General features: G+C 43.6%; 1 protein-coding gene across 2 annotated transcripts in view; it reads left to right on the top strand.

Moving 5' to 3' along the window:
• LOC144696553 (small integral membrane protein 29-like) overlaps nucleotides 1–13716 on the top strand; it is a 111590-nt gene continuing 97874 nt past the window's right edge. For both annotated transcript variants that reach the window (XR_013580193.1, XM_078567964.1), the window contains exon 1: nucleotides 1–54. The gene's annotated coding sequence lies outside the window, so the exon portion shown is untranslated. The remainder of the gene's footprint in view (nucleotides 55–13716) is intronic.

Here is a 13716-nt window from a genome sequence, read left to right as displayed (position 1 = left end):
GGAGCCCGAGGAGAACGGGCGGCGCTGAGGTGACGGGAGACGGCGGTGTTGGGAGTGAGTAAAATGTTGGCCTTTTGTGAGGTCGAGCCGCTGGTAAAGAAACGCCGAGTCGGGGGTCGCGAAGGGGAAGGATGTCAGTTTTTCACCTGAAGGGCAGGGAACTGCCGAATCTTCGGAAGTTTTGTAAAGTCTTTGTCGGAAAGTTTCTCTTTAATGCTTCACTGAGATGCCTGTTGACAGCTGCGGTAACCAGGATGGAGGGCAATTCACCTCATCCAGTTCATGCTGCTTGACAAGTTTTGTAACCTAATTTTCTCTTAACATTTGCTGTAATTTGATCTTCGGCTCCCGTCCCCGCCCGCCCCGATCAACTCAGGTTTCATTTTATTTAGACTTGATGGAGACCTCCCCAAAGAAAAACATCGTCATGCAATTTTGAGTGGTTGCTAGTCAATCAAACTGGTGGTGGTCAGTGCAGTATGAGAATGTAGTGACGACTTATAGCATTTGCAAATTGTATCTTACTGGCCGTGCCGGTTTGCTCATTGAATTGCATGATTTAATATGACAAGTAGCAATGTGGAGATCTATTTATAAATAGGTGGAATAAAAGTTCTGCAAGTTTTAGATATTCACGTAAGGACAGTTGTCAAGGATGATGCCCTGCTGTACATTTTCTTTTAGTATTAACTTTAGTAACGGTTGAAGTAATTTGTTAGTTCATTTGATAATTGTATGTTTTATGTTTTCACATTCTGTTATGTACTGTTTGTTAACATTCGTTGTTCATGTCAATGTTTTTTATACCTTTCTAATAAGCATCTGTTGAATATTTGTTGCAGGAGTACCCAGCTAGTATATTGCTTCCAGTCCTTTTGTTAAATGAACATGCAGATTGATACCCTGTTCTGTTGCAAGGGTTTGCTCTGTATCACAAAATCCCCAAAGGCCGAAGCTGTTAAAAAAAAACTTCAGTTTGCATATGCATTTTTGATATTAATTTTCTCTTTCCCTTTGTATCCTGTGACACTTCACGGACTGTCACCCCATTTGTGATTATGTTCTACGAACCTAGAAATTTAGAATGTGAAATTTCCAATTTAGAATAGAAGTTATTGATATAATGCTCTTTGGGTTGATAAATTGGCCTGTTCTTCCTGTGATAACAGCTTAGTGATGTGCATTTATATTGGACTCACATTGGATGCAATAACTTCAAACAGAAAATAGCAACCTGTTATAAAACACCACATAATTTGTTATTTTCGACAGGCAATTAAAAAGGGTGTGCTCTCTGTACCCTGCAGAATGATGTCTTAATGCATCCACTTTAAAAGGAGGAGATGGGGCTTCCGTTCTCTACATTGCTTAAAATGCACTGTCTAGTGCTTCTGACCATAATTATCCCTAACAACACCCCTCAAATTCTCCCCTCCTCTCAAAGGCACTGATTCTTCCTGATGTATGGTTCAAAAACTGTCCAACACTTTTGCTGATTCTCATCCAAGTGGCATGTGCATTTTTGATATTAATTTTCTCTTTCCCATTGTATCCTGTAACACTTTACAGACTGTCACCCCACTTGTGATTATGTTCCATACAGACTATACAGTTCTAAATTAAATCCTAGTCTGTGCTGAATTAACTAACCTCAACAGGCGCAACAGCTAGGGTTGGTTGCTACTGGCTTCAGCAACCATCAGCTAGGAAAGGGAAAAAAACCAAATCAACCAAGAATTTTTGCTTTAGATAGCTTTCTTGTGACCTCTGCTGGAAAGTGCATGCATGTAGGTAGTTGTGGTGCCCTCAATTTTCAAAAAGGTTGCTAACATTCACTAAAACAAACACAAAATAGTTCGGATGCTGGAAATCTGGAATAAAAACAGAAGATGTTAACATTCACTACCTAGAATTATGTGTAGAGTGGCCACTTGGATGAGAATCAGCAAAGTGTTGGACACTTTTTGAACCATTCATCAGGAAGAATCAGTGCCTTTGAGAGGAGGGGAGAATTTGGGGGGTGTTTGGGAGAATTATGATCAGAAGCACATACAACTGTTGTTGCCTTTTGGTGTGAAGCAATTCTGTAGTGTTCAGAGAACATTTTATTGTGTCTCCCTAGTTAACGATTCACTTCTAAATTCATAACTGCTGTTGTACTTCAGATACAAATTATATATAATTTCCCCCTCTTCATTGGGAAATAACAAATAGTGGTTTAATGGGATAAAAACAAAAAGCTAAAAGCTACTGCGGATGCTGGAAATCCAAAACAAAAGACCTGCCAGACCTGCTGAGTTTTTCCAGGTAATTCTGTTTTCTCTACATTGGAGAGACCAAATGCAAACTGGGCGACCGCTTTGCAGAACGCCTGCGGTCTGTCCGCAAGAAAGACCCAAACCTCCCTGTCGCTTGCCATTTTAACACTCCACCCTGTTCTCTTGCCCACATGTCTGTCCTTGGCTTGCTGCATTGTTCCAGTGAAGCCCAACGCAAACTGGAGGAACAGCACCTCATCTTCCGACTAGGCACTTTACAGCCTTCCGGGCTGAATATTGAATTCAACAACTTTAGATCTTAAACTCCCCCTGCCCCCCATCCCCACCCCGTTTCTTCCCCCTCCCCCTTTTTTTTTCAATAATTTATATAGATTCTTCTTTTCCCACCTATTTCCATTATTTTTAAATCTAAAACTAAAACTTTGTTAGTCTTTCCACCCCATCCCCACTAGAGCTGTACCTTGAGTATCCTGCCTTCCATTCTTAATTAGCACTTTTCTTAGATAATATCACCACCTTCAACACCTCTTTGATCCTTTTGTCTGTGACATCTTTTGATTATCTTCTCCTATCACTGCTTGCTTATCCCCACAACCACCCCACCCTCAACTTCTCTCTCCCCCCGCCCCCCACCTTAGACCAGCTTATATTTCACCTCTCTCCTAACTATACTTCAGTTCTGCCGAAGGGTCGTGAGGACTCGAAACGTCAACTGTTTTCTTCTCCACCTGCTGAGTTTTTCCAGGTAATTCTGTTTTTGTAGTGGTTTAATGGGCCTGGGCATTGTCCTTTCCTTTCTGCAATTTTGACTTGGATTCAGCCATGCAAGTGAATGAACATCTTTGTGCTTCTAAAAATAATGTTGGGTTGGCAAAGATTTCTTACGGATTAATTGAAACAAACTCGGGGAATCCTGGTCCAGTTTCAAGTGATAAAAATCCGCAACATTAATTTTAAAAAAATGGTCTGACTTACATGACACAAATGAACATCGCTTCTCAGGAAGCCCACAAAGGTATGATGTGAGCAATCCTAATGTGCCACAAGCTTATTATAGGTGCGGTTTGAGTTGAAACATGTTGTGGGATCATTAGTGCTTGCTATAATTAATAACTATAGCTCTATATAGATTTCTTTTGACAGACTTTAGAAATCCAAAATAAGCTAATTTGATTTGTATAATCCTTTTATCTTTGCTCAGTCAAGTCGAACTTACATTTTTCTTTACCCTTCGTCAGTTTCAGTCTGGCTTGAAAAGTGGGGCGATAACTTTTCAAAAATTAAGTGCCAGGAAAATAAGTTGTACACTGAAAGCCACATTTTTGATATAATGCTAAATATTTCCTTGTATGGTACAGAAATAAGTAATATGGTAATAAGTCACTAATAGTTTAGTACATATGTTAATTGGATTTCTCAAATTGCATGGCCAGAATTTTTTGCTCAGTTTGCAGGCATGCACCCGACACGCTCGAGCATAAAATAGTGTGCAATGACGTCGGGCAAGCGTCCCGACATCATCGCTCACTCGTGCGATATTTCAGTCGGTGGGCGCATGCTAAACTTGGAAGCGCGCCTGCCAACATTCAAGAGGGCTATTAAGCCTATTAATGGCATAATTAACTGGGATTTTTCACTGCCCGTCCAACCTTATGGTTGGCGGGTGGGCGAATTGGCCAACTGGCCTTTGCATTTTTCAGGAAACCTCATCCAAGGCAGGATGAGGTTTCTGTCACTAAATAATAAAATCTATTTGGACAGAATTTTCATGTTGTATATGTTCAGGTGACTGTTTTTGATGTGTGGGCATTTTTTCCCGGTTTTTAAAATCTTTATTTTGTGTATTTAAATTCTTCAGCTCCCTGAGGCAGCTCATTCTGCGCAGACTTCAGCGCACTCCCACCTCCCCCACCCAGGCAGCGCTGATCGTATTAATGCGCGCTTAATGCTGGCTGGCCGTTAATTAGCCAGCCAGAGTGAAATTGCGGTCAGGGCCCGATTGCGGTCGGCGGTCTGTTTCCCGATGGCTCCCAGGCCAACCGATCATGTCCGCATGCTGAGGGAAAACTCAGGCCCATGTTTCAACTTTGCTTTTTGTTATTTATAACATTGTCACGAAGTAATTTAACTTGTATAATATTTTGAGGCTTGCACCACGTCATACAAAATCATCAGATAGCTATTTGACTTCTGTATATTTTGAAATTTATACAATCAAGTTAACCCTTTGGAGGAGATGCTGTGTTTAAGACTCGGTTCAGTGTTGTAGAACTTTATAAAAAATGATATGATCAAATCTCTTTTCTTATATTCTGTGTTAAGATTCAGAAAATGTTCATTCTGGAGATATTTTGAATCTTAATACAGAATGTAACAAAATTCTGACCATTAAGTCAAAATCCAAGCCATGTCTTTCACTGATCACCACTTAGTTTATGTGCTAATCACCAATTCCACCTCGCTCACCTGCCTCTTGTCTTATATTAAACCACACTGTTTTGCAGCCTTGGCACCCTATTTGATCCTGACCTGAGCTCCTGACCGCATATGATAAAAACTGCCTACATTCACATCTGTAACATCACCCATCTCTGCCTATGCCTCAACTCACCTGCTGCCAAAAATCTCATTGTGCCTTTGTCATCTGCAGACTTAACTACTCCAGTGCTCTCCTGGTCATCCTTCTATCCTCTGTAAATCTCATCCTGTTTAAAACTGTATTGCCATAAAATTGTATCCCATCCCTCAGCAAATTCTGATCAGCTTTCACTCCCATGCTTGCTGACCTACATTGGCTTCCAGTTCCCCCAGTGACTTAAATTTAAAATTCTTAATTTCATGTTCAAAGCCCATCATGATGTTCCCCTCACACCCAACCCATTCCCATCTTTGTAGCTCTTACAATCCTTAAAGAACTGTATACCTCCAATTCTGACCACTTGTGCATTCCCCCCACCTCACACTCATCTAAGTGATGAGTGAATGAATTAATGTTCTCTCATGTTTCCCCTTGCCTTTACAGCAACCAATTCACTCTCATGCTTCTAAGGCAATTTGTAGCATCCATGTGGAGTAGGGCCACATAATGCCCTGCCACCTTTGGTGCTACAAGGCTCTTGTTAATGATTCACTCTGCTCAGGGACTGTCCACTCTCCCTTTAAAAACAGCTATCAGCCTGCAACTCCTTAAAAAGATCATCCTTGACCTTTCTGTCATTTCCAACTCCTGCCCCAATCTCTGACCTCCTTTTCCCCACTTCAGGATCCTTGAATGTGTGTCCCTTGCAGCTCTGTGTTCATCCCTCCTGTTTGAATTCCTTCTTTCCTACTTGCCCAACACTGAGATTGCCAAGACCAAAGCTTGATTGATATCCCGTGCAACTGTGACTACTTCATCTCTCCTTTTCATTTTCCATGGCACTTCATACCATTGATCACACCATCCTCCATCATCATCATCATGTTCCATAAGATCACCTTTATTTGGTGAATTTATACTGAAGTCAACTTGAATATCCATCACTGGTTAGTTATATAGTTATATATCCAATCACTGGTTAGTTATATAGGTTTCCATTAGCAAACATAATCTCAGCACATGAAAGGATATAAATCCAGCTGTGTAATTTCATTTCTTCTCAGGATTACTCTCCAAGTGTAGCGCTTTTTCAAAATCAAGCATAAATGTTTGGATGTTGATGAATTTTCTTAAGGTCTGCCTTTTTCAACCTCTGCTTTTATGATCTTGCCTCCTTCTGTACTTCATTTCCACATACCTCAGAAGTTTCCAACTCTTGAATCACATTATGAGAACTCGGGAGCCAGCAATAACATCAAGCCAAACAAACACAGGAGTCAAAAATAACAATTGCTGTTGTGACTTTCCCAGAGAGAGTGCTTTTCTTGCACCCATGCTGCAAGACTTTAGCAGGTGTAGCATGGCCAGAGATCCTATTTTGCAGTTATTAAGAAAAAATGCAGAAAGAAGGATGGGAAGCCATGCAAGCTCCTTTGGAATAGGCATAGTTTTGGGAGTCTATGCATTTGTAGTAGTTATGTTTGGAATTAAGTTATATGTTAAAGATTGCCTGCTCTCAGGTCAAGAAAACGTATGTGCAGATCTGCCTTCTTAGGCAAATGTATTTTTTATTTTTTTTCTTGTCAGTTTTCTCTTATCCCTTTTTGTTTTTGAAGACATTGTGTAATTGATTAGCTATAGTTCTATGGGCTCTGGTCAGCCTCCATTATTTTCCCCAAGTAGCTGTTCATCTGAGAGTCTTGACTGAATGGTCTGTAACTTCCGCGTTCCCTGCGTTGGATTTGGGGGTATCCCAAAGATGCGCTAAGGAAACCCTCTGGCAAGTTCCCAGGTAAGGATTTGCATGGCAATTGCCCACAAGTGCTAACTTCCTCTGGACAATTGCGCTGCGCTGGGAACCATCTGAAAATGCGATTTAAATTGCAAACTTCAGATGGTTCCGCTGGGGTTATACCAGTAGTTACTCAAAAAAAAAGTTAGAAGAATTAAAACCTCTTCTAACTTCTGGGTAACTATTGCAAAGGCTCAGACCGACCCCACGGGATGCCCCCACACCCCTGACACCGACCTCCCCCACACGGGAGCCCCCCATTCCCCCCCCCGGACCTTGAACCACCCCGCACGACCTCAGGGGGCTCCTCGACCTCGGACCACCTGATGACCTTTTACCCCCCAACTTTGGACCCCATCCTGACCTCGGAACCCCCAGCCCCAGAACCCTGACCCCACCTCCAACCTTGGGACCCACGACCCCACCTCTGACTTCAGAAACCCCCGAACCTTGCACCCTTGACTCCCACCACCGCCCCTGATGCCCGACATGCCCCTACCCCCGCTGTCCGAAAGCCCCACCCCTTCTGGATGCCCGACCTCCCCCCAGCCCTCCCGAATGTGCAAACACCCCACCCCCACTAATGTCTGGCCTGCTGCACCTCCTCTGACCCACGGCCCCCCACCCCTATGAATGTCCGACCCCCTCCCCCAGCCCCCCCACCGATGTCCAACCTCCCTCCACCATCCCCATCCAACCCTCAAACACCTCCATCCCCCAAATCCTTTTCGTTTACCTTCCTCCTGGTTTGTCAATTTCAATGGGATATTTAAACTGACCTGCTTTATGGCAACTAGTGCTATAAAAAAGGGCATGACCTCTTTCAGTTCGATGGTGATGGACTTCAATGCTGGACTTCGGAGACAGCTGCGCTGCCTGGAGTTGGAAGGTTGGGTGAAATAGGCACGTAAGTAATTTGGCATAGGTAAGTTGGCTCAGAGTGACAATCCGACACTGATTGCCACTTTGAGGAAGTTACAGCCCAATATTAATAGGTTATTTTGAGCATCACAGCTGAGTCCTTTCCTACGCTCACCAGACACCCATGCATGAAAATCTTAGCAACAGTTTCAGATAGGACTTGGAAGCTGAAGGCCTCATTGATTTTCCTTTTCTTTTGCTATGGGTACTAAGGCCAATTATAGGAGCCGTCGTTCTGCCTTTGTTTAGATCAAATAACACAGACTGGGTTTGAAAACAGAATTTTATTAATTTGTAAGGCACAGTTACTGTTATGATCTCAGCTGAGGTTACCCCTGGAGAAGCCTGATCTCAGAGTGGAACCCAGCTTGATAGATTGACAGAGGCACAGGGGTCTGCTGATGAACTTTTAACAAAAGAATAGAACATTTATTCAACAAGAAAAGATGAACTATATTACATACTCCTTCACCCACAGCTATATCTTTACAGATGTATACAGATTTGTAAGGACAACACAAGTTACAAAAGCTATCTTATACTCTGATAAAAGCAAAAAACTGCAGATGCTGGAAATCCAAAACAAAAATAAATAAAAATGCCTGAAAAAACTCAGCAGGTCTGACAGCGTCTGTGGAGAGGAACACTTAACGTTTCAAGTCCATATGACTCTTCAACAGAACTAAGGAAAAATAGAAAAGAGGTGAAATATAGTATCTTATACTCTAATGTACACAGTAAGTACACAGTCCATGGAAATCCATAGCACCCTGTGGTCAGACACACCACACTCTGAAACCAAATGATAGATGCCACTTCAACTAGATGCTATGGATCTCTCCTCAACTCCCCCCTCCCACCCCCACCCCCCAAACGCTTGTCACATAGTGAACCAACCAGTCTCACTGAATTCCGTCCTTCACACAAGGGTTTTCAATCTCCACTCTCCAAAAACTTGCTTTGGAATCTTCTCCCAAACCAATGCTTTCTCTCAGACACCTTCGGCAAGGGTTCACCTCCAGGGTTTCGAACTCTCCTGATGTTCCTCTTCCCTGGGTCACCACATGTTTTCAAGCTGTCTTCCATACACTCTGTCTTTCTGACTCAGCCATCAACAGTATACCACTGCTTCAGATGCCCATTGCAAAAAGTTGAAGACCTTCAGTTGTCTCTTTGGACCTTCTTGCCTCTTGCAAGCTGTTCTCGCTTTAAGTCTGCTTTCTGCAGCTTTTGTCTCTTTAAATCTGAAGCATGGAGCCTTTCTTTTTGCACCTTACTCTTAACTTCAGTTAACAGGACCTTTCCCCAGGTTCCTGTCCTTCCTTTGACTAGAAGGTCATCTTTGGACTTTCCCCTCTTCCACTCCCATGGAATTTTGGGATTTTTCTTTAGCTTGGGACTGGCTATCTGTCCCCTTTGCTCTAGACTCTCCTGGTAGCAACTTTTAGAACCAACTGCGCTCAAGCAGCTTCCAAAACAACTGCTGTTTCTCTTGTGCATGTGTCTGTGGGAGGGACCTGCCTCTCTGGCCCCCAGTTGATGGGCAACATTCCAATCCTATCCTTGTATGCTTACCTTTACTTTCTAGGAGTGGTAAAACTCTTCATTAGAAATGCAAGCACCTTCTTAAAGTGAAACTAAACCTCCATTTGACCTTTCTTAACACAGAGATACAGAAATACAAATCAAACTTAAACATTAAAGCTAAAACTCATTCCTAACACACACACATACCAATATAACTTACTTAGACTATCTCTATTTCCAAACAGTTACTGACTGGATAAAGTTTCTAAGACTTTGGGGAGCTGTAGCTAAATAGTACACTTGGACAAGAAAATAAGCCACAATTGTCCATTTATCCTCAAATTTTCTTGTTCCTCTTCTGAAAATGCTGACTCTTCCTAGCACACTAACTAGGATTCAGGGATTCTGACTGCCCCCAAGAATTTTGCTCAAGTGGCCGTTATTTAAGTGTAAGCTTAGCGAGTGAATGTGAACAGGCTATTCAACTGTAAAAGACATTGCAGCTGAATGCAGTCCTGTCCTCACTTGGTGGCCATATATGCTGACTTTCTAACTGGAATCACACCAGGAACAGGCCTGGTTGGATTTTCTTTTCCTTTGACTAGTCTACGAGGGTAAGACCAATATAGCATATCTCCTGCCATCCGGCTTAGATCAGCAAATTCAGAAGTGGCCAGCTAAGCTATCAGGGAGCTAGCCTTGGTTTGAACAGTTGGTTTGCAAAAAGGTAAATTCTGAAAATTTTTGGATCACCATTTTTCTTGGTTACTTCACTTTTTTTACCTATGGATTTGTGTTTTTTAAATATAATCTATTTTTAAGGCTGCATTTCCTGGTTGGTGAGCAGGGACGGGACCTGCTCGCTCACGCGTAAACTGACACTGGGTGACGTCGGGTGGAACTCCCGATACCACCCCGCGTCATTTACATTTTCGTGTCAGCAGGGGTGCAGCTGAGTTGTAAGCGCACCCACCAACCTGTCAACGGCCTATAAAGGCCATTAAAAAAGTAATTGAAGTTATTAGTGTACCTGCCTGTCCAACCTTTGGGTTGGCGGGCAGGCCGGGAGCCCTGGCAGGCTTTTGAAAAAGCATGAAACCTCATCCACGGGCAGGATGAGGTTTCATGAGGGATTTTAAAATTTCAGAGTGTGTTAAAATAAAAGTTATGGACATGTCCCAACTCATGTGACCCTGAGGCAGCACTTTGCCTCAGGGAGATCTGTGTGCTCTTCTGTACATATGCATGAAAGAGCACACTCCTGTCTCTGGGGAACCCCCCCCACCCTGCCTGTACAGGGAACGCATAGCGCTTCCTGGTGGATGTCACGCTGGGTGGGCCTTAATTGGCCTGCCCACGTAAAATGGTGGTGTCCCCCGATGGGGGGCACCAATCGGGAACCTGCCTGCCCACGGCCGATCCCGCACATCCCCCCCGCCCCCTCCCAAAGGGGGGGAATATGTTGCTCTTAGATTCATGATAAGGTAACATTGTAAAATGATTCTTGACACATTGCAATTTAGTTTAGTTTGGAATAGTAAGAGGCCACTTGATTGAAACATAAAAGATCCTGAGGGATATTGACAGGGTGGGTGTGGAAAGGATGTTTCTTTCTCGTGGGAGAATCTAGAACTATGGGGGTGGGGGGGAAGTTCAGGAGCTGGCGTGTGGAGGCGTGCCTCCGATCGGCGCCCTCAATTGGGGGCACGCTGCCATATTACATGACGTCCGCCAGGAAGCGCTATGTGCAGGCGGGGGAGAATTCCCTGAGCCAAGAGCACACTCATCTCCCTGAGGCTAAGTGCTGCCTCTGAGATCAGCTCCACATTTAAAAATGCTAAAAATAGAAAAATAAAATTTCCCTGACATGTTCCCTCATGTGACACTGTCACATGAGTTGGGACATGTCCATCACTTTTGGTTTAACTTTTATTAAATTTTTAAAAGCCTACATGAAACCTCATCCCGCCCGTGGATGAGATTTCGTGCTTTCTCTGAAGCCCGTCAGGGCTCCCGGCCTGCCCGCCAAGCCTTGTCAATTATCTAAATTGTTTCATTAATGACCTCAATAGGCTGCTGACAGGTCGGCGGGCGCACAGCTGATTCGGCTGAGCCCCCGCCAACCTGAAAATTAAAATGACACGGGGTGATGTGGAGAGTTCCGCCTGATGGCATCCCGCGTCATTTTACGCGTTGGCGAGTGGACCCTGCCTCCTGCTCGCCAACCAGGAAATCCTGGCCTATGGGTCACTGTTTAAAAGTAAAGGGTCGCCCATTGACGACAGATTAAGAGAAATTTTTCTTTGCAAGGGTTGAGAGTCTTTGGAACTCTTCCTCAAAAAGCAGTGGAAGCAGAGTCTTTGAATATGTTTAAGGCAGAGCTAGATAAATTCTTGATAAGCAAAGGGGTGAAAGGTTATCGGGTGTAGATGGGAATGCGGAGTTGAGGTTACCATCAGATCAACCATGATCTTATTGAATGGTGGAGCAGGCTCGCGGGGCCAAGTGGCCTACTCCTGCTCCTAATTCATATGTTCGTATGTAATTTAACAATTATTGCCTTTGTCATCTGTAATGTAGTTGTAATTCAACTTGATATCATAATAAAGCTTCACTTGATGCAGCACATGACCTGATACATATTGGCATATGCATGTAATTTGTGTATGCATAGTGTGTTAATAAACTGTATTGATACCTAATCCTTTATGCTTGGACAGATCGGTAATTATATAATTTTCCTGACTGTTAATCGTAAAGTTAATGAAAACCCTCAATGTTGAAACAAAATAGTTTATCATCAAGAAAATTAACTTACAGTCAGTTTAATATAGAGATATATAGTTATTAAGTTCACCTATAAACAGCAGAAGTTAGGTAGTGCATGTATTATCACCTTAAGATTATGTATGTACATGCATGTGAATAAGTGGCAGTGAAGACAGTACTATTACATACCTATTCTAGGTTTGATTTCTGCTCCACACACTACAAGGAGTGCATTAAGCTGAGAGGAAAAATATCTCTCTTCACCCTAATTTGCATTTTTCATCAAATTCCTTATTACCACATGTTGTATTGACAGCTTGTTGGAGTCATACCTGGCACAAAGGAAGATGGTTGTGGTTGTAGGAGGTCAATCATCTCAGTCCAGGACATCACTGCAGGAGTTCTTCAGGGTAGTGTCCTAGGCCCAACCATCTTCAGCTACTTCATCAACGACCTTCCCTCCATCATTCTTGACTCCTCGTACTGATGTAGTCTATGCCCATAGGCAGCAAGACCTGGACAATATTGAAGCTTGGGCTGATAAGTGGCAGGTAACATTCACCCTGCACAAGTGCCAGGCAATGACCATCTCCAACAAGAGAGAATCCAACTATCCCCCCTTGACATTCAATGGCATTACCAATAACAGAATTTTAACAGCACAGAAGGAGGCCATTCAGCCCATCATGTCTGCACTGGCTCTCCAAATGTGCATTACTGAATTCCCCACTATCAACATACTGGGGGGGTTACCATTGATAAGAAACTGAACTCGACCAACCATATAAATACGTGGCTACAAGAGCAGGTCAGAGGCTAGGAATTCTGCAGAGAGTATCTCACCTCCTGACTCCCCAAAGCCTGTCCACCATCTACAAGGGGCAAGTCAGGAGTGTGATGGAATACTCTCCACTTTCCTGGGTGAGTGAAGTTCCAAAAATACTCCAGAAGCTTGACACCATCTAGGACAAAGCAGCCCACTTGATTGGCTCCCCATCTACCACCTTCAACATCCATTCCCTTCATCATCGATGCAAAGTGGCAGCAGTGTGTACCATCTCCAGGATGCACTGCAGCAACTCGCCAAGGCTCCTTCGACAGCACCTTTCAAACCTGTAACCTCTAGCACCTAGAAGGTCAAGGGCAGCAGACCCATGGAAACACCACTACCTGCAATTTCCCCTCCAAGCCACACACCATTCTGACTTGGAACTACATCACCGTTCCTTCACTGTTGCTGGGTCAGAATCCTGGAAATCCCTCCCTAACAGCACTGTGGGTGTACGTACACCACATGCACTGCAGCAGTTCAAGAAGGCAGCTCACCACCACTTTCTCGAGGGCAATCAGGGATGAGCAATAAAAATGCTGGTCTAGGAAGCGACATCTACATCCCGTAAAATAAAAAGCTAGAAAGGTAAGTATTTTCATTGTGATACATGTGAGGCATCAGAGAGGGGGGAGTGAGAGGGGGCCCAAAATCAGATGAAAGGTAATCGACCTGAAATATTAACTATTTTTCTCTGTCTCTGCAGGTCTACCAGTCCTGCTGAGTATTTCCAGTGCTTTTTGTTTATATTTAGGACTCAAAATGAGTGGCGGCTGAACAGCTGCAAAGTAGGCCACTACCTAATTCATTGGGCCTCTTTGTCGGTTTCCTCAGAGCCTTGCTTGAGCCTCCAGCCACCCTGAACACGGTATGGTGTTCATCAGGGATGCTGTGGCTGGGGGACAGATAATCAGGCCAGGTGTTTCCTTGTTCCCAGCCTGAGAGTCTGCCAGTAGTCTAGCATTTCATGTGTAAATGGGGCTTAGTTGGTGCCCATATCAGGGTTGTGGCCCGAATTCCA

Source organism: Cetorhinus maximus, chromosome 22, assembly GCF_964194155.1.
Source record: "Cetorhinus maximus chromosome 22, sCetMax3.hap1.1, whole genome shotgun sequence".
Classification (NCBI taxonomy): domain Eukaryota; kingdom Metazoa; phylum Chordata; class Chondrichthyes; order Lamniformes; family Cetorhinidae; genus Cetorhinus; species Cetorhinus maximus.
This window is presented reverse-complemented; position numbering and strand designations above follow the sequence as displayed.